This window comes from Martes martes, assembly GCF_963455335.1.
Source record: "Martes martes genome assembly, chromosome: 11".
Classification (NCBI taxonomy): domain Eukaryota; kingdom Metazoa; phylum Chordata; class Mammalia; order Carnivora; family Mustelidae; genus Martes; species Martes martes.
Window position 1 is genome coordinate 75,718,776 of NC_137899.1, and position 19,445 is coordinate 75,738,220.

General features: G+C 37.1%; 1 protein-coding gene across 6 annotated transcripts in view; it reads left to right on the plus strand.

Annotated features, from left to right (window-relative positions):
* The window catches only part of ST7 (suppression of tumorigenicity 7), a 240,130-nt gene that overhangs the window by 56,672 nt on the left and 164,013 nt on the right, over positions 1-19,445 (plus strand). The window lies entirely within an intron of this gene.

Genomic DNA, 19,445 nt, shown 5'->3' on the forward strand with positions numbered 1-19,445 from the left:
CAATATATTGAATTCTACAAAAATTGGAAAATTTTATTTTTCTCTTTAAATTTTATAAAGGGACAGAAAAATTTCATCTTTTCTTTTGGTGAAATAAAGAAAACCAGTTTTGTACTGCTATCATTTGGTTACATCCTTCTTGATAAAACCAGTTATTCTCCAAAGTATAAACACTTCAAGTACAATGAACATTTATTCAATTAGCATTTATCTCACTTAGTCCTCCTCCTGTCTCCCCTCCCATGTTTAACTTTTTCAGGCCTCAAGGGTACCATTTAAGGTGTGCTGTGGTGGGAATTGTGCCCCGGTTTACCACATTAATATGGCTTCCAGAGACCCTGTCTCATTAGTCTAGTGAAGAGAGCAACATGTTACCTTTTGAGAAATAGCATGCCTCTGGGCAAATAATTTTTCATTTAATCCCTCCTTCCAAAATTTTGTTGTAGTTGTAATAAATTCAAAAGAACATCTAGTGTGTCTGTGAAAGGGAAAAAGAAATAACTAACGTGCCAATAAAGCGGTAGGATTTAGTGTGCTTCGTAGTGATGGGGAAATGTTGGATGTGTGTGTCGAGATGTCAGTTCTCTTGAGCTCTGGTGTGGCTGGCCCTGCAGTTGTCTGGATGCCCACATCACCTCGAGTAGGTAGCTAGATGCTGAAAAGGATTTGGAATACATGTGATACCCAATGTGGTTTTTCTTTGATGGACACCAGAAGTACAGCTGTTGCCCTTTGTTTTCATTACCAATGAATGCATTAAGTTGGAACTGACAGCTTCTCAGTTTTAATAGTGAGTGTGTTTCTAAGAATAATGTAATTATCTCAAATTTTGAGCCATTGTGTGGAAGACAGTCAAAAGAATATACTCTAACAATATTAGGTCACCAAGAAACTATACAATTAAACAGGCATCTCTTTGATAGAGCAACAAATGAGTCACACTCCTTTCTTTACATGCATTTCAGGGCTATTCTTGACAACCAGTCATATGTGAGATTAAACTTGGATATATTGTTTTGGTGTAATTTCTGTGAATCAGTTGAGATGTTAATAGTTACCATGTTCATTCAAAAATGCCTATTCACAACTGGACCATTTTCCCATATAAGTCCTACTTCTTATTAAATAATTGTGTCAGAGTGCTGTTTCTGCTGTTAGTATGTTTGGCATTCTAGTACTATATTATTTTGTTTTCCTCTTTATTAGCTTTTGTCATATGGAACAAGATAATTTAGGAATACAGCCATTTCCCTTTCCTACAGCTTTAACTGGCTATTAGTACTTAGCTGCATTGGATTTTAGATTCTTTCCTCTTACTTAAAGCAAAAGTACAAATACTTATGTATATACATAAAAACTTACCTCTAAGTCAGCACTCAAGCAGTGAGTGTAAAAGAAAAATATTATTCTACATAACTTCAGATAAGTAGAATACCACAGACTGCTAATGTCACAAATATGGGAAAATAATTACAGATAACAGAGATTTATGTTGGGACATGGTCATACAGGAGCCTGGGAAAGTTAAATAAAGCTAATATAACTTTTGAATTGTTTTGCTGTATCATCTTTTCTTTCCTTCTGACAATATATTTCTGATGTGAAATTTCCTTTTGGGTTTCTCGCATGTTAATGTTTGACATTGTAATTTTTAGTATCAAGAAAATATTTTAAGCTAAATAAGGTGGAAAAATATTTTTCTTCTGGATATTTATATACTTAGTCTGCTAGTACAGAAATGGAATAAAGATACCCACTGGTTATTTTTAAATTCTCTGATTACTTATTTTCACTTGAGTATTGGTTTCCCTAATTATTAGTCTATCGTTTGTTCAACAGAAATTACACAGGGAGTTTTCAGTGATTTCTTGTTTTCACTATCACAATGGATCAGATTCATATCCTGTATAAACCATGGGGAGTCTATGGGGAAAAATGACCATATATGGAAACTTTCCCCATAGACTCCCTATGGAGTTACACAGGATGTGAATAGGATTCATTGTTGTTATGGATTCTGAGTTGGAAAAGTCACTGCTAATGTGTATTTTTAACAATAATAATAGTCATTGCATTAAATTATGTCAAGTAGCTTTAAATTATCAATATAAGACTATATGTGAATTGCTATTTTAAAAAATTGTTTTTCAGAGAATATAGCTATCTCACCAATTTTTCCTAACAAATAGAAAGCATTTATTAATGTTTATTAATATGTTAATTAGGAAATACACAAATTTGAATTATTTACAGGTCCTCTGATGTCATAACTGCTGTGCTAGAATAGTGAATTATAAAATTTTCCGTGTGGAGATTTTGCTTGTATTAATAATGGATTCATGTAATTGTGAACTAAAAGATGAAAATACAGTTTAATACATGTTGTAGAAATGGCAGCAACCATGTGCCAGGTTCAGTGACTAACTGTAGATACTCTGGTGCTCGATTGCCTGGATTCAGATCTTGGCTCTACTACATTCTACCAGGGTTTGGCCACTTACCATCTAAGCTCTTCTGGCCCCAAATATGGCTCATCCAATTCACTCTTGATATTAGAGGATCTTGGTGTTAGGGGAATCTCCTTTTTGGAGCCAGGATGTTTGTACCAGCGTAGCACTTATCAAGGGTTACCTATGGAGCAGTGAGAAAGACTGGTTAAAGAAAGGGAAATGTCGCTTTCTAAGACTGGGTGGAAGTTCTTTTATGCAAGTCTTTGAAGTGACTTAGTGGGAGATCTGAAGAGAGGAGACTGCATGAAACTGGATGACACTGGTTAGAGTTGGCAAATGTCCAGGTATTTCTCACTGTTGGTCACCCCCATGGCAGGTATCACTAATTGATCTAGTAGTCTTGTAGGATTGGGTTAAGCCATTAAAATTTGGAATGTTTTCCTCTTAAAACATTGTCTTTAGCTATGCAACTGTTTTCTACATTAGTGTGAATCATAGTCACATAAATAAATATTTTATCTTGCAAATAATTATTGAATTTGAAAAATTAGGACTCGGGGCGCCTGGGTGGCTCAGTGGGTTAAAGCCGCTGCCTTCGGCTCAGGTCATGATCCCAGCGTCCTGGGATCGAGCCCCGCATCGGGCTCTCTGCTCAGCAGGGAGCCTGCTTCCTCCCTTCTCTCTCTGCCTGCCTCTCTGCCTACTTGTGATCTGTCAAATAAATAAATAAAATCTAAAAAAAAAAAAAATTAGGACTCTTAAGAGTTCTGGTAGTAACAAAATATAAATAATAAGATATAAAATAAACACACCATTCTGTGACACATTATGGTTCTCAGAAATGTCAAAAGGTTAATGATTCAGAGCTACCACTGGTCTCTCTTGGAGGAAATTTACACCAATTTAGACCTATCCCCAGAGTGCGGTAGGGTACCTATCATATACTAAGGACTCTTTCTTTAGAATTTGAATCTACTGTGGCTTAAGGTAATATTATTGAAAATATGCTGTGTGAGCTTTATAGGATGTTAATATTGAGTTTAATTAAATATTCTAGCTAAGAAGTGTATTACACCTAACTGGCACATATCAGAAACATCTGAGTGACACAGCAGAATAGCATATGGATTTTTATTATTAAGCCCATATTTGTTATAGGTAAACTGTTATGTACTGATACCTAGTTATATATTGATAGTTGACTACACTTCATTTAAGTTCATTTATTTTTTAAGATTATTAAATAAAGGGGCGCCTGGGTGGCTCAGTAGGTTAAAGCCTCTGCCTTGGGCTCAGGTCATGGTCCCGGGGTCCTGGGATCGAGCCCCGCATTGGGCTCTCTGCTCAGTGGGGAGCCAGCTTCCTCCTCTCTCTCTCTGCCTGCCTCTCTGCCTACTTGAGATCTCTGTCAAATAAATAAATAAAATCTTTTAAAAAAAGCTTATTAAATAAAAATAATGAAGTATTATAAAATCACCAGTTTATTTACAGCATGAAAACTAAGGATTGTCTCTTGCCAGTCCTGATATAATTTTAGGAATCGGAAAAATTGTTTTCCATTTCTTTGTGAGAGTTTCCAACTGTTAAAATTCAGGCTTATTGGCATATTTTGGGAAGTACTGAGTGTTACTGGAATGCGTATAGATTAGGAAATCACAGTGATTCCATTAGAGTATTATTTACCACCACTTATGTCCTTCATCCTTAGCTACTTTTAGAACACCTAAGGTTAGCAGGAGGCTTTGGTAGGATTTGGCTTGGGGTGATGCATGGACTTGAATCAGGAGTCTGGAATTTTTCATCTGAAACTTTCCTAGATTTGTTTTAGTATAATGGTGTTTCAGTTATCTATTGGTGTATAACAAAGTACCCCAAAACATAGTGGCTTAATATAAGCATTTATTATTGTAGTTCACAGTTCTATGGGTTGGCTGTACCCAGTGGTAGTTCTATTGTGGGGTCTCTGATACAATTGCAGTCAGATGTCCTTTGGGGCAGGAGTCATCTAAAGTCTATTTATTTATTTATTTATTTATTTATTTATTTGACAGACAGAAATCACAAGTAGGCAGAGAGGCAGGCAGAGAGTGAGGAAGGGAAGCAGGCTGAGCAGAGAGCCTGATGCGGGGCTTGGTCCCAGGACCCTGAGATCATGACCCGAGCCGAAGGCAGAGGCTTTAACCCACTGAGCCACCCGGGCACCCCAGGAGTCATCTAAAGTCTTAACCTGAGCTGGAGGTCCAGGATAGCTCTCCCATTTGGATATCAAGTGAAGCTGGCTGTTGACGTGGAACTCAGCTGGAGGTGTAGGCAGGTAAACCTATACTTGTCCTCTCTCCATGAGGTTCAAGTTTCTAAATAGCATGGTGCTAGGTTCTCAGAGGAAGCATCCCATGATGGAGCATTCTAAGAATCCCAGGAGGAAACTGCAGGGTTTCTTATGGCCTAGTCTTGGAAGTCTCAGGAGCCACAACCACCATATTATGTTGGCCAACCAAGTCACCAGGACAAGCCAAGATTCAAAGGGAAGGGGATTAGACTCCTTCTTTTGGTAAGAGAATGGCAAGTTCGCATTGTAGAAGAGCAAGTAGGATGAAAAATATTTTTGTGGCCATCTTTGGAAAATATAGTTTACTACAAGTAGTTTCTAAACTCTTTCATGAAGTTGGTTCCGCAGAGTGCTGGTAGGCTTCTCTAAGTCAGGGGTCTGCCAATTTTTCCTGTAGTGGACCAGATAGTGAATATTTTAGATGTGTGGACCATACAGTCTTTTTTTGCAACTATTCAACTCAGCCATTGTGCAAATAAGCAGCCATAGTCAAATGAGTGTGTCTCTCTTCCAGTAAAACTTTATTTATGAACATAGAAATGTGACTTTCATATAATTTTCATATACCAAAAAATGCTCTTCTTTTATTTTTTTGCCCCAACCATTTAAAAATGTTAAAAAAAATTGTTATATCAAGGGCTGCAAAACCAGGTTGTAGGCAGATTTTGGCATATGCCTTAGTTCAATGACCCTGCTCTTAATCTGAATTTCCTTTTTTTTTTTTTTAAGATTTTATTTATTTATTTGACAGACAGAGATCACAAGTAGGCAGAGAAGCAGGCAGAGAGAGGAAGGAAAGCAGGCTCCCTGCTGAGCAGAAAGTCCGATGTGGGGCTCGATGCCAGGACCCTGGGATCATGACCTGAGCTGAAGGCAGCGGCTTAACCCACTGAGCCACCCAGGTGCCTCCTGAATTTCCTTTTTAATAACTGCAAAGCTAAAAGAAAAACAGATATATTCAATATTAAAAATAACTACTTTTGGGGCACCTGGGTGGCTCAGTTGTTAAGCGTCTTTCTTCGGCTCGGGTCATGATTCCAGGGTCCTGGGATCAACTGCCACATCGGGCTCACTGCTCAGCAGGAAGCTTGCTTCTCCCTCTCCCACTTCCTCTGCTTGTGTTCCCTCTCTCACTGTGTCTCTCTCTGTCAAATGAATAAATAAAATCTTTTAAAAAAACAATAACTACTTTTGATGTATAGGTAAGACTGATAGATGAACTTATGTTCTCGTCAATTGATTTTATTACTAAATGTTATACATTTGAACTTATAAATGTACTCTATTTTACATATTGGGCTCTTGCATAATAGTTTGTTTGAAAAAGATTGTGTTAAAAATGAGTGAGAGAGGGGCACCTGGGTGGCTTAGTGGGTTAAGCATCTGCCTTTGGCTCAGGTCATGATCCTAGGGTCCTGGGATGGAGCCCTGTGTCCCTCCCACTGTGCAGGGAACCTTCTTTTCTCCCTCTGCTGCTGTTCCTGCTTGTGCTCTCTTGCACTCTCTCTGCCAAATAAATAAATAATATCTTTAAAAAAATGAGGGAGAGAAAAAATAAAGTAGACAAAACCCTATGACATTTGAAGACTTTTAGTCTGTTATTAGAATAACATAGGTGACAAAAGTAAGGCAGGATATAGAGACTGTGATTCAATTTCACAAATATTTATTGAATAGAGAGGATTAACATGTGAGAAGAAATAAGAGAGCAAAAAGCTTTCAAGAAATTTAAAGTTCAACTGGATATAGGTGGTGAGGCAGGAAGAGAAGGAGAACAGAGAGGTTAATACTGAAATTGTATTTCTCATTCAGTTAAAACAGTGTAGATGAGATTATTTTTGATACCAGTACCCGTGGATCAAAGAAAAATAGTTGGTTCGCATTGGAATTGGCATTGCATAATATGCCAAATATGACAAGGGAAAACAATTTTTTCTTTAGATAATTTTATTGAAGGACAATTTACATAGAATAAAATATATAACAGTTTGATGAATTTTGGCAAAATATACATATATGTAACCATCCTTATCATTACAATCAAGATAGAGAACATTCCTCTAACCTTAGTAAGTTCCTTTATGTCCCTTTGCAGTCAATTTCCAAATCTCTAGAATTTCATATAAATGGGAACATACAATGTATACTATTTTTGTGAATAACTTCTTTTGTTCAGCATAATGTTTTCAGCCGTGTTTGTGGCCGTCAGTAGTTCATTTCTTTTTATTACTGAGTTAATAGAAATAACATAATTGGCTCAGCCATATGCCTATTGATACTGAACACAGCTACGTGATAGTAGTATTAACCATCAGGAAAAGCAACAGTGCGAAGGGAAAAGGTGGCATGTCTCAGTTCTTTTTTTTTTTCTTTTTTAAAGTTTTATTTTGTTTTGTGTTTTTTGTTTTGTTTTTTTTTTTTTTTGCTTCTGCTTCTTCCTGCACCAGAGTGCTATAAAGTATGGGACCGGAGGGGAGAGAATAAAACCAAACAACAGAAAACAACAACAACAGAAAAAAACAAAACGAAACAAAACACGAAACAGAACACACTCACACGCACACACAAAATGAAACCTGGCACGTAAAATGAATTAAGACTGAAACCCAATTTCTTTTTTTTTTTCCCTTTTTTAAAAAAATGAGGGCATAGTCGGGGGGTAATAAAGTCTACCTAGCAAAGTATAAAACAACAAAAGCATGGTTTCCATTGAGTAAGATTAAATATATATAAAACAATTACATTGACTGGGGGTTAGGTCTGGAGGTGCCGGAAGGGGGCGGTATTTGTACTAAACCAACAGAAAAGGGGGTTTGGGGGGAGAGGGGACCCCAAGTAAACCATAAAAGGGCTGTTCTGTACAGTGAGGGCTTGTTAAGAAAAAGCCAGACTGTTTACAAAAGAAATGGAGGTTGGGTTCTGTTTTGGGTTCTTACGATTAATGCTACTATAATTGTATAATTCTCAGAGTGGACATGTGTTTTATTTTGGGTTCTTACGATTAATGCTACTATAATTGTATAATTCTCAGAGTGGACATATGTTTTATTTTCTTTTGGGTAAAGACCTAGAAATGCAAGTGCTGAGAAACCTCTAAACTTTTCCAAAATGATTATACTTTTTTACATTCCCATCAGCAACATGTGGGAGTTTAGTTGCTTTATATTCTTGTCAACACTTGGTATTGTCAGTGTTTTTAATTTTAACTAATTTAGTGGATATGTAGTGATAACATTTTGTGATACAATTTTAATTTGCATTTCCCTCATTCTTAAAGATGTTGAACATCTTTTCATGTGCTTATTGGCCATTGGTCTGTCTTAATTGATGAACTGTCTGTTCAAGTACTTTACTCATTTTAAAAATTGGGTGTTCGTCTTAGTGAGTTTTGAGGGTTCTTCATATATTCTGATACAAGTCCTTTGTTAGATATATGTATTGACACTATTTTCTTATAGCTAATAGCTTTTAGTTTTATTAACAATGTTGTTTTTAATTTTGATGAAGTCCAGGTTTTGAATTTCTTGAGTCAGATATAAGAAATGTTTGCCTACCCAAGATTGTAATGATTTTTTCCTTACCTTTTCTCCCAAATGTTCTATATGTTTTGCTTCTGTGCGTGTTATGATCTATTTTGAGTAAAGTTTCATATATAGTTTGGAGTAAAGTGGACATTCATGCCTTCCACCAAAATTCAGTTGTTTCAGTACTATTTCTTGAAAAGACAGTCCTTTCCTCATTGAATTGGCAACTTTATAAAAAATCATTTGACCCTATATTTCTCGTCTCTGTATTTTATTCTAGAGATCTGTGTGTTTATTTTCAGACCAATAGCATAGTCTTGATTGCTATGGTTTTATCATCACTTCTGAAATCAGGTAGGGTAAGCCCTCCAGGTCTGTTCTTTATCAAAATTGCTTTGGTTATACTTGTTCCTTTCATATCCACAGAAATTTTAAAATTTGCTTGTCAATTTCTGCAAACAGTCCTGCTGGGATTTTGATTGGAAGTGTGTTTTAATCTAGAAAGCAATTTGGGAATAGTTGACATTTTAACAATATTAGGCTTTCCAATTCATAATCATGGTATTTCTGTCTCTTCATATAGTTTAATTTCATCCAAAAATGTTAAAATAGTTATGAACTGGGGCACCTGAGTGTCTCAGTTAGTTGAGTGTCTGCCTTCGGCTTAGGTCATGATTCCAGGGTTCTGGGATTGAGCCCCACGTTGGGCTTCCTGCTCTGAGGGAGCCTGCTTTTCCCTCTCCCTGCCTCTCTCTCTCTCTCTCTCTCCCTCTGTCAAATAAATAAATAAAATCTTAAAAAATAAATAAATAAAATAGTTATAAACTTAAAATAATAGGTTTTTTTTTTCATTGATAAAAGAATGCTTTTCTGGAGTAGGGTAACTTATCTTACCACTGAATACAAGTTCCTTGAGAAAGTAGAGTAAAATGTAAAAGTGATGGTATTAGTAAAATATCATTAATTTGATTTAGGAGGACTTGTTTGAACTTACGAAAACATCTTAAATAGCCTAAAAAATGAAACTTCACAAAACAAATGTTGCAATGAAGAAGTCTTTTGTGGATATGTTTTAACAAGTAAGTAAGAATGGTTTATACCTGGAACACTTAAAATTATGTTCATGTAAAATGTTTTTATAGTCCCCCAAACATTTGCTCTTTTAACAAGATAAACTATATTTCTTCCTCTTGTTTTTTTATATTTTAGAACATCACTTTATTATATTTTAGAAGTAACTTCACTTTAGCTTTTGCCAAAATATTCACATTTCTTTAGTTAGAAAGATCTAAGCTTAAGAATTTTTATATTTGAAAACAGGATCCCCTTCTTATGAAATTGGTCTTGTGGTCCTGTTGAGTTATTGGCCTTTTTACAAATCTGATAAATCTTTGGATTCTTATGATTTCAAGAGATTTAAACTAGCCTTTCTCCAAAAACAGATTCAGTTTGGCATTTGTCACTTTTAAAAATTAAATTGAGCTCGAATTGACTTTAAGAACCTTTTCTAATTATTTGACATCTGATAATTTCCAAAAGTCTTTAACCTGCATAAAGCCAGATTTGATAGAGATTGAACTGACTTCCAATAGCATGCTATATATGCATTATAAATATGGATCTGTAAACATTTATCTGATGTCTAAAGCAACTAACATCAAGTACCCCCACCCCTGTTTTAGATGGTTTATAAAACAGCAGTCCTGTAATAACCCACAATTAACTAATGTCGTCTTTGAAAGCTGTGGAATTGAATATACTTTCGGGTTTGAGTTCTTCTGTACTGACTTTTTCTCACCCTCTTCCTGTGTTGGTCCCAGGTAGACCTACTTTGTTATTTTTTGTGTAAGTACGTAGTACAGTGCTTAAGAAGAGGGCTTTGAGACAGACAGACAAAAACATGGTTTTACTGTGTTGCTGTGGGCATCTTCTTTTTCAGCCTCAGTTTATTCATATTAAAACGGAGATAATAGATTACCTCATGGGACTGTTGTAATGCTCTAATGAAATAGGTAGGTAGGATGGCAAGCCCTTAATGGCACATGATAAGTAATCAATAGTTTAATTATTTTAAAAGTTTTCCATACCGGAAACACTAGACCCTACATGTGTATTTGATATAAGCTAGAGTATAATCAAGGTATAATGATGGCATCAAATGGATACAAATTGAAAATAATGAGGAAAAAATTATTTTAAGTGGAAAAACTTTTAAGTTTGGTCCCTGTCTTCTGGCAGTCTACATTCTAAGTGAACAAGAATTAAATTGTAAGTCATTCATATATACTTTATTTACATTGACACTGATTTATATAAATCTTTTACACATGCATAATTTACATGTGAGCAGTCCTTTTCTTGCTTCTCTTTGCATCCATGGTCTTCTCACTTCTAGTAGTATTCTCTTGGATTTCTGTAATAGTCACCTTAACTTGTCTCAGCTCCCCTTATTCTATATCTAGGTCCATTCTACAGGTTACTTTTTTGCCCTTTAAAAAAATTGAGATCTAACTACTATACAATAAAAGGCACAGATATTAAGTGTTCAATTCCATGAGTTTTGACAATTTCACACACACCTGTAAGCACCATCCACATAGGATAGAGAGCACTTCTGTCACTTCAGAAAGTTCCCTTTTGCCCCTTCCAGTTTCCCTCCTTATGAGGCAATCATTTTCTGATTTGTATATTTAGGATTAGTTTTACATTGGACTTAGTATATAGGAATTGTGCCATTTGTATTCTTTTATGCCCAAAAGCTGTTCAATACCCAGCACCTGTTCAATACACTCTCAAGAACTCTTCAATGCTTTTTGAACTTTTTGCCCAGGTGTTTAAAGCTAACCACCATATGGTCCCTACTGTTCTTGCCCAGCTTAACTCCTACTACTACCCTGCATGTATTATTTGCTTTTTCCTGACTGCCTTTTCTCATGACAGGCCTTCTATTTGGATCTTACCCTTATTTCCAGCTATTCAGATCTCAACCGCTATTTCACTCTGAAGTTCATCTCAGTTACTAGTTACTCCATGCCTTTCCCTGGTCCTCCTAATGTTATTCTCATTTTTTAAAAAGTCATCCTTTGATCATCATCATAGACATTCCTTTAACACAATAGTTATTCTCAACTCCTTTTCCAAAGTCATCATTCCCCTGTTGCCCCCTCTTCCACCCTACCCTTACAGTCACTGCTCTTTAGTGAAAAACATCACACATTTTGAATACATTGTTGCACTTTTCTTTTCTTTTTTTTTTAAGATTTTATCTTTAAGTAATCTCTTTATCTAACATGGGGCTCGAACTCACAACACCGAGATCAAGAGTTGCACAGTGTACTGACTGAGCCAGCCAGGTGCCTCACCTTGTTGCACTTCATAATGCAAAGTGCATCGTTCCTGGTTTGCATGCTTTGGAGTCTGACTTTCTGGGCTGGAATCCTTACCCTTGCAGCTGTGTAACATTGGATAGGTTAACTAACTTCTCTTCACCTCAGTGTATTCTCTAAAATGAGCATATACATAGTACTATATCATGGGACTGTTTTGAGTTTTAAATCCCATAAAATGCTTATTACCTAGTAAAGGCTGAATGAATATTAAACTTTTATTAGATATTATTATATTAGAGTCTTTGATGTTATTGCCTTATCCTTCCAATTGCATTCCATTTTCTCTAGGACTTGGGAAGTTTACTCACCTTGTGGCTACCAAACTAAATATTAAAGGTGATTTATCCATCTAGTAGTTTTTTATAGGAAAGTCTATGATGTGTTGGGAAGAGCAGTTTAAAGACAGAACATTAGTGGTCCTGGTTTTATGCTTACTTCACCTAATACTTATGCTTAATCTCATTTCTCAGTGTCTTGCTTATTAAATACTATAATGTCAGTATCTGTCTCTTTATTGAGGAAAATGTGAAATTCATACGTTTGTGGTGGTACTATATTTTAACTTAGCTCAAGCTTGATATTCAAGGGGAATCTTTTAAATACAAATAATATTCTCCAATTTATCTGGTTTATGTGTTCATATTTTTGTTTGTTAGCTTTTCTTAAAGTCACACACATCTGTAATTCTTATAAAGCTTTATGGTACTTGATATAGATGCTGCGGCAAATTATGCATTATTTAATCTCCATTTAATTCAGTTAAATGGCATTTGATAAAGTCTTCTTGATTCTTACGTGGGGTGCACAGAATTATTGCTATTTAAGGAGGAAGAATAGGGAAAGAAAAGACCTATGAGTTTACTTTCGGATTTGTTTCCTTTAGGTTTTATACTGGCATGTTTCAGAGATGTTTTTGTTTGGCTGTCTTAAGGGGAACAGACAGCATTCCCACTGTACCCAGTAATATTATCCATATTATGAAATACTTTTACTGTGTTGTTGCAGCATGCCTAGTTTTCCTTCAAGGTGTCACTAAGCAAAGACTCTGTGCCTACCTTTGATTCCATGTAGAGAATTGGAGAGTTGGGTCTTTTAGATATAAAACACTTAGGTCTCTGAGTCCTTGGGTCTTCATCTGCTGGGTAGTCACCAGCTGCACACCTGACTATAGTCCATTTGTTTTTAGTATTAAATTGACCTTTTCCAGGCTCTCTTGTGGAGGAAGTTGGAGTCTGCATAACACCAGCTGTGTGTGGTATGAGAATGGAACAATAAGTCAGGGATGGAGAGTATGCCTCGCCTTTGTTTCCTGAAATTGTGCATTGATTTCTTTTGTCAGTAGAATATTTCAAATGAGTGAGAGCAATATTTTCTATTTTTAGTTTTTTTGGGGGGTATACCTTTTTAAAAAGCAAATCATCATCTACAAATTCAAATTTTATTCAGTATATCTAATTTGCTTAAAGTAAAGCACATATATAGTAGAAATATTAACTTTCCTTCAATTTCATCATTTTCAAACCCTTTCACTTCACAGGAACTTGATTATTTAAAGCTGCTGTTTAGATTTTTTCTTTTTAATAAATGAAATATCTCCATTTTAACCACTGCTGCCAGCATGAAAATCACTTTTTCATAAATACTTTAAGAATTTTCTCTAGTTGACAGTTTTAAGCAGGATAAAACTGGGCTGTTTATAGAATTAATTTTTCCTTTCCTTTGGCATTGAATGTACTCTAACTTGTAGTTTCAAAAAATTAGGGTTAGCCTTTGAGTAAATTCTTTGCAGAATAAACAGTCCTCAGAGAATTTGCTAGTTCAGGATCTAATATGAACAACCAGATGATTGGGAATTTTTGAGATACAGACAAAAAAATATATAGCCTCATGCCCATTTCATAAATCATTCTGGAGGTTTCTTAGGGTTTAAGCATTTAAAAGCCCGAGATACTGGTTTTTCTTTTTCTGACCTGGACTGCATTTGTGGAGGTCCCATGCTGGCAAGTAAAATAGTTACTTTCTATTTAAGAACTCTCTCTGGGAATTGTTTATTATGGTTTGGGAAGCTCATTCTACACATGAAGACTTGACTTTCCTGTGTTTTATTAGACCTCCTTACTCCTGAAGCACTAAAAGTTCTGTTTGGCCATTCGCGCCGTGAGCCACCTCCCTAATAGTGAACAGCACTCTGTGGCAGTCACAGTCACTGTTACTGATGATCGGATGTCAGTCCAAATGATGCAGCATATTTCATCATTTGTCTTGTATGGCGCCCCCAAAATGTCGTGTCTGGAATGAGGGACAGTGTGATATTTATCATGAATCAGTAGAATCTGGACAGGAAATTACTGGGTATTTTACTCCTTTTGCTGACTGGACTTTATTTTTTTGCTTTTGAAGATCGGTAGTAGAAACGAAGCTAACGTAGCAGCTGTGCTAGGTTTTGTACTTAGTTTCCTTCCCAGCCACTGTGAAAATGAGATAATCATTCAAGCTGCCTTTTCCGAGAATCCTGTTGAAACAGAAAAAGGAAGTGGGGCAGGAGCCTTTAGGTGGCAGTTACGGCTTTTCCTGGGGCAACCATCTAGTGCATTCATACGCTTTTGGGTTTGGATGCCCATTTTGTATTGTGAAACAGTAGTCGCCTAATAATAAAATGCCCTGTATCAGATGGGAAAACCCCAATTGCTTGACTCTTCCAACCCAGTCTCAATTTAAAATCTTTTTCGACTGGTAGGAATGGGTGTGATACTAGTGTCAGACTTTTTTTTTCATGCCATTGTTTAACACTTCAGCCTACAGGCCTGTTAGACTCTTACGAAATTCAGCAGGTTGCTTCGTATGAAGTTTCTTCCTCCTTCTAACCAGATTAAAAGCTCTTGGTTGGCCCCAGCACCCTGGCTGCAGGCACTCAGGCAATATGACATGGAGAGAGCTGTCCTGCCCTAAGCAGCTGCCATGGAAGCCTCACGGGCAGCCGGAGCAATTGTGTGTGCCATGTTTTAGGAGGCAGCCTTCCCCTGAACATTGGTATTTTATGCTGGTGATCAGAAGAATTTGGCATTTGGGAGCAAGGTCCTATGATCTTGTATTTTGTATGAAAATACACAGCGTTGTCTTTTTATGGTATACCCTTAATGTACAGCACTACCACCAAAGCTTCCTGAGGAGAGCCAATTTGCCAATGAAGAGGCAAAGATTTTATGATGCCATTTAAACTGAGCAAGGCTCAGTTTAACTCATGTCGTGGATTAGAATGGATGGAAAACAGATAGTCCTGTGGTAGAAGACTGATCCAGAGAAGTTAATCCTAGCCTCTGACCATCATCTTTTGCATTGACTGGACAGTTTCTTTGAAAATCAGGATAATCGAGTGCTATAATCTTTTCAAATTCTCCTATTGCAGATGGAAGGAATATTTTATTCAATTTTCATTACCCTATTAAAATTATCTATTATATGTCAGCATACTGTGTTGTACTTAAGTTTTTTAAAATTGTTCTTATGTTCCCTGGGTTTTTTTTTTTTTTTCCCGTGCTTCTGAAGGTGTGAGGGAGAGATCACATGAGACTTTTAATTATATGGCAAATAGCATTATCTTAAATTTCATGAAATTATTTCTAGGTAGAGTTGACTCCAATATCTGGTACTAGAGTTTAGCTTATCACTGCCCAACATTTAAGTTGTCAAGTTGATGGTAAATGGTTGCTTTGGGAAATGATTTACTACAGTGGGCTTCTGGGGGACATTAGTCTATGTAGGAATGAGAATGACCCTAGACTGCATTGAAATAGTTATTTCAGATACTTGTACTCGTTGTGTGGAGATTATGAGGAGAAAAATTTTTTTGTAAAATATTTAGTGCCCTATGTTCTTTAAGGGGGGGATGATGGTGGGAGAGAAAAGCCTGGGCTTTTACCACTGTAGCCTTAAGTGGGAAATACTTGCTAAATGCTAGGTGCTAAAAAGATAGATCTAATGTGGTAACTTTCCTGTAATTTACCTGGAGCCTTCTTCATTGCTAATGATCATTCCTAATCTACTTGGAAGATAGTTCTAATATGCCAACTAGAGGAGACCACAGCAGATAGTAGGGTTTGGCAGTTGCTATTGCTGAAAAAGACTTTCTCACTTTGGTTCCAGTATTAATCTTTGCTGGCCAGTTTTAATCCTCCTTATAAATAAGACTATCCCCTAGTGAGTGTTGATTGATACCCAAATGACATTTTTATCTCTCAGAGTTAGGGTGAGAGCTATTTTTATTTATTTTTATTTTTTATTTTATTTTATTTTATTTTATTTATTTGTCAGAGAGAGAGAACACACACACAAGCAGGCAGAGTGGCTGAGAGGTGGAGAGAGAAGCAGGCTTCCCACCAAGCAAGGAGACCGACGTGGGACTTGATCCCAGGACCCTGGGATCATGACCTGAGCTGAAGGCAACGGCTTAACCGACTGAGCCACCCATGCATCCCAACTATTTTTAAAACATGAAACCATTTTAATCTTTTTACATCTAAAATAACACGTGGTGGGATGCCTGGGTGGCTCAGGTCATGATCCCAGGGTTCTGGGATCAAGTCCCGCATCAGACTCCTTGCTCAGTCAGGAGCCTGCTTCTCCTTCTGCCTCTGCATGCCACTCCACTTGCTTGCGCTCTTTCTCCCCCCTTCTCTCTCCTCTCTCTCTGTCAAATGAATAAATAAAATCTTTTTAAAAAAGAAAATAACATGTGGTTTCCTTAACGCACCAGAGTTCATTTTCACTGTAGACATTTTAAATAATACAAATAGTGAAAAAAGAGAGGGAGAAGAAAAAGAAGGCTCTGAGTTTTGGAGTCAGATAGATGGGATTGAATCTTTGTTTGGCCTTTTACTGGGCAAGTAATCTTTGATTAATTTATAATCTTTCAGTTGAGGACAACACATAGCCCATGCTGAAAGGGTATATGTAAATGGCTTAAAATCGTTCTCCACAAATGCTAAGTGTTGAGCGGGTAGTTGTACAAGTATAGCTACAAGTCAGCATGTATGGACTGAGCACTTACAGGGCAGTGTACTGAGAGATTTATATTATACGTAGATGCAAAGATACAGACAGCTGTGTGTGTGTGTAAAATCCAATGAACATTTCCAACTCTGTCTTTAAGGCATCTATCTTCAATAAGATCTCAAATCCTTCCACTTTGTGATAACTTCTCTTAATCTGTTTTAACATAAAATAGTCTTTGAGTATATGTATGAAAGGATGCCATTTTGTAGATAGTACTTTGCAGTCTGCTTTTTTCTCACTTAACAATATTTTATTTTGCCACAGGTTTTTGTTTGTTTGTTTGTTTTGTTTTTAGGATTTATATATATATTTGAGAGAGAGAAAGAGAGTGAGTGTGTGTATGCAAGCAGGAGGAGGGGCTAAGGGAAAGGGAGAGAGAGAATCCTCAATCCCCTCGGAGCTGGGAACCCAGCTTGGGGCTTGATCCCAGGTCCCTGAGATCATGGCAAGAGCCAAAAATCCAGAGTCAGCTGCTTAACCGAGTGACCCACCCAGGTGCCCCATATTTTGCCACAGTATTTTAGTGGCATTTTGCTTCAATTTCAAATTTAATGGCCATAGATTATTTTATTGTAGGTTGAAACATATTTTTATCTAATCCTTCAGTAATAATTATTTAGTATTTTTCCCCCCTATGATAGACATTCTTGTGGTTAAATCTTTGCACATAGACATGGTTTTTACCTTAGGGTGAATTCCTAGAAATGGAATTGAAAGACATAAGGCATCAAAAGTTTAAAATAGGGGCACCTGGGTGGCTCAGTGGGTTAAAGCCTCTGCCTTCAGCTCAGGTCATGATCCCAGGGTCCTGGGATCCAGCGCCACATCGGGCTCTCTGCTCAGCAGTGAGCTTGCTTCCCACTCTCTCTCTGCCTGCCTCTCTGCCTACTGGTGATCTCTGTCTGTCAAATAAATAAATAAAATCTTTAAAAAAAAAAAAAGTTTAAAATACATGGTTCCTATTTTCAGACTACCTTACCCTAGAAATGTACATTTCTTTGGTATATATTTTAAAGTATCTTTGTGTAAATTCAGAAGTTATAAGGTCATTGAAGAATGCAATAATACCATTCACTTTCTCTCTTTTGTATAAGAAAGAGAGCTTTTAATTTTTTATTTCTTTTCAGTGTAACAGTATTCATTGTTTTTTCACCACACCCAGTGCTCCATGCAATCCGTGCCCTCCCTAATACCCACCACCTGGTTCCCCCAACCTCCCACCCCCCCCCCCGCCCCTTCAAAACCCTCAGGTTGTTTTTCAGAGTCCATAGTCTCTCATGGTTCACCTCCCCTTCCAATTTCCCTCAACTCCCTTCTCTTTTATTTTTTTATTTTTTTAAAGATTTATTTATTTATTTGACAGACAGAGAACACAAGTAGGCAAAGAGGCAGGCAGAGAGAGAGACAGGAGAAAGCAGGCTCCCCACTGAGCAGAGAGCCCGATGCGGGGCTCGATCCCAGGACCCTGGGATCATGACCTGAGCCGAAGGCAGAGGCTTTAACCCACTGAGCCACCCAGGTGCCCCCTCCCTTCTCTTTTAATTTTATTTTTTAAAAATTAATATTTTTATGTGTGTAAAAAAATATATTTTTTAAAAACATTCCCTCCCTGTTCCACATCTGTGCAGATGCCAGGGGATGGTTCAGACCTTTGGTTAGGCTGTGATCCTGGTGAGTTGGACTTGAGTTCAGTTTGGGCCGGTTGACCCTCCTCTTTATAGTCATGGACCACACTGCTTGACTTCACAAATTGTCCTGCAAAGTTTGGAGAATGGTATTAAGGGTAACAATCTGCCATGGGAGCTAGAAGAGCCCAAGAAGTTTCATCAATAACATGGTTGTACGTGGAAACCGATTCATTTTAAGAACTTCACACATGATCAGTTGGTGGGTAAGTATATATTTACTCTGCACAGAGAATCCCCTCTCTGCATGGCATACTTAAACTGAACAGGTTGCTTCACTGTTAGTCTCTAGGGAATGGTTGTAGGTAACTATATTTTAAAGGTTAGAATCTTAATCTCCTGATCCAGTTCATTTCTTCCCGAGTGGGTCTGGTTTTGTCACTATGGAGTCCTGATAAGTACCAGTTATCTTTTGGGAAACCATCACTGGTAGAAAATGTTGCTGATATAGATAGACTTTTATATTTGCATTTAATAGAGCTTATGTAGTAAGATAGTTGTCAAAAGGATCTACAATTAACTGAATTAATCTAGTGTCTTGAACAGTACTTTTCTCTGGTTTCATTCTATAAAACTTAGTTCATGGAATTATATACATGTACCCTGACAAACCTTATTATTCATTTTTTCCCTCTCTTTTCTTCTTCTTTCTTCCCTTCACCATCTACTCCCTTCTCCCTGGATTAAGGCAGAGTTACCTTCGATAGAAGATGCTTTCAGGGGGCGCCTGGGTGGCTCAGTGGGTTAAAGCCTCTGCCTTCGGCTCAGGTCATGGTCTCAGGGTCCTGGGATCGAGTCCCGCATTGGGCTCTCTGCTCGGCGGGGAGCCTGCTTCTTCCTCTCTCTCTGCCTGCCTTTCTGCCTACTTCAGATCTCTGTCTGTAAAATAAATAAATAAAATCTTTAAAAAAGAAAAAAAAGAAGATGCTTTCTGGAATATTCAAAGATTTCTCTGGGGAAGTCTTCAAGGCTTCACTAGTGAGCAAGGAAGCCTGGGTGATGTGTGTGTACACATA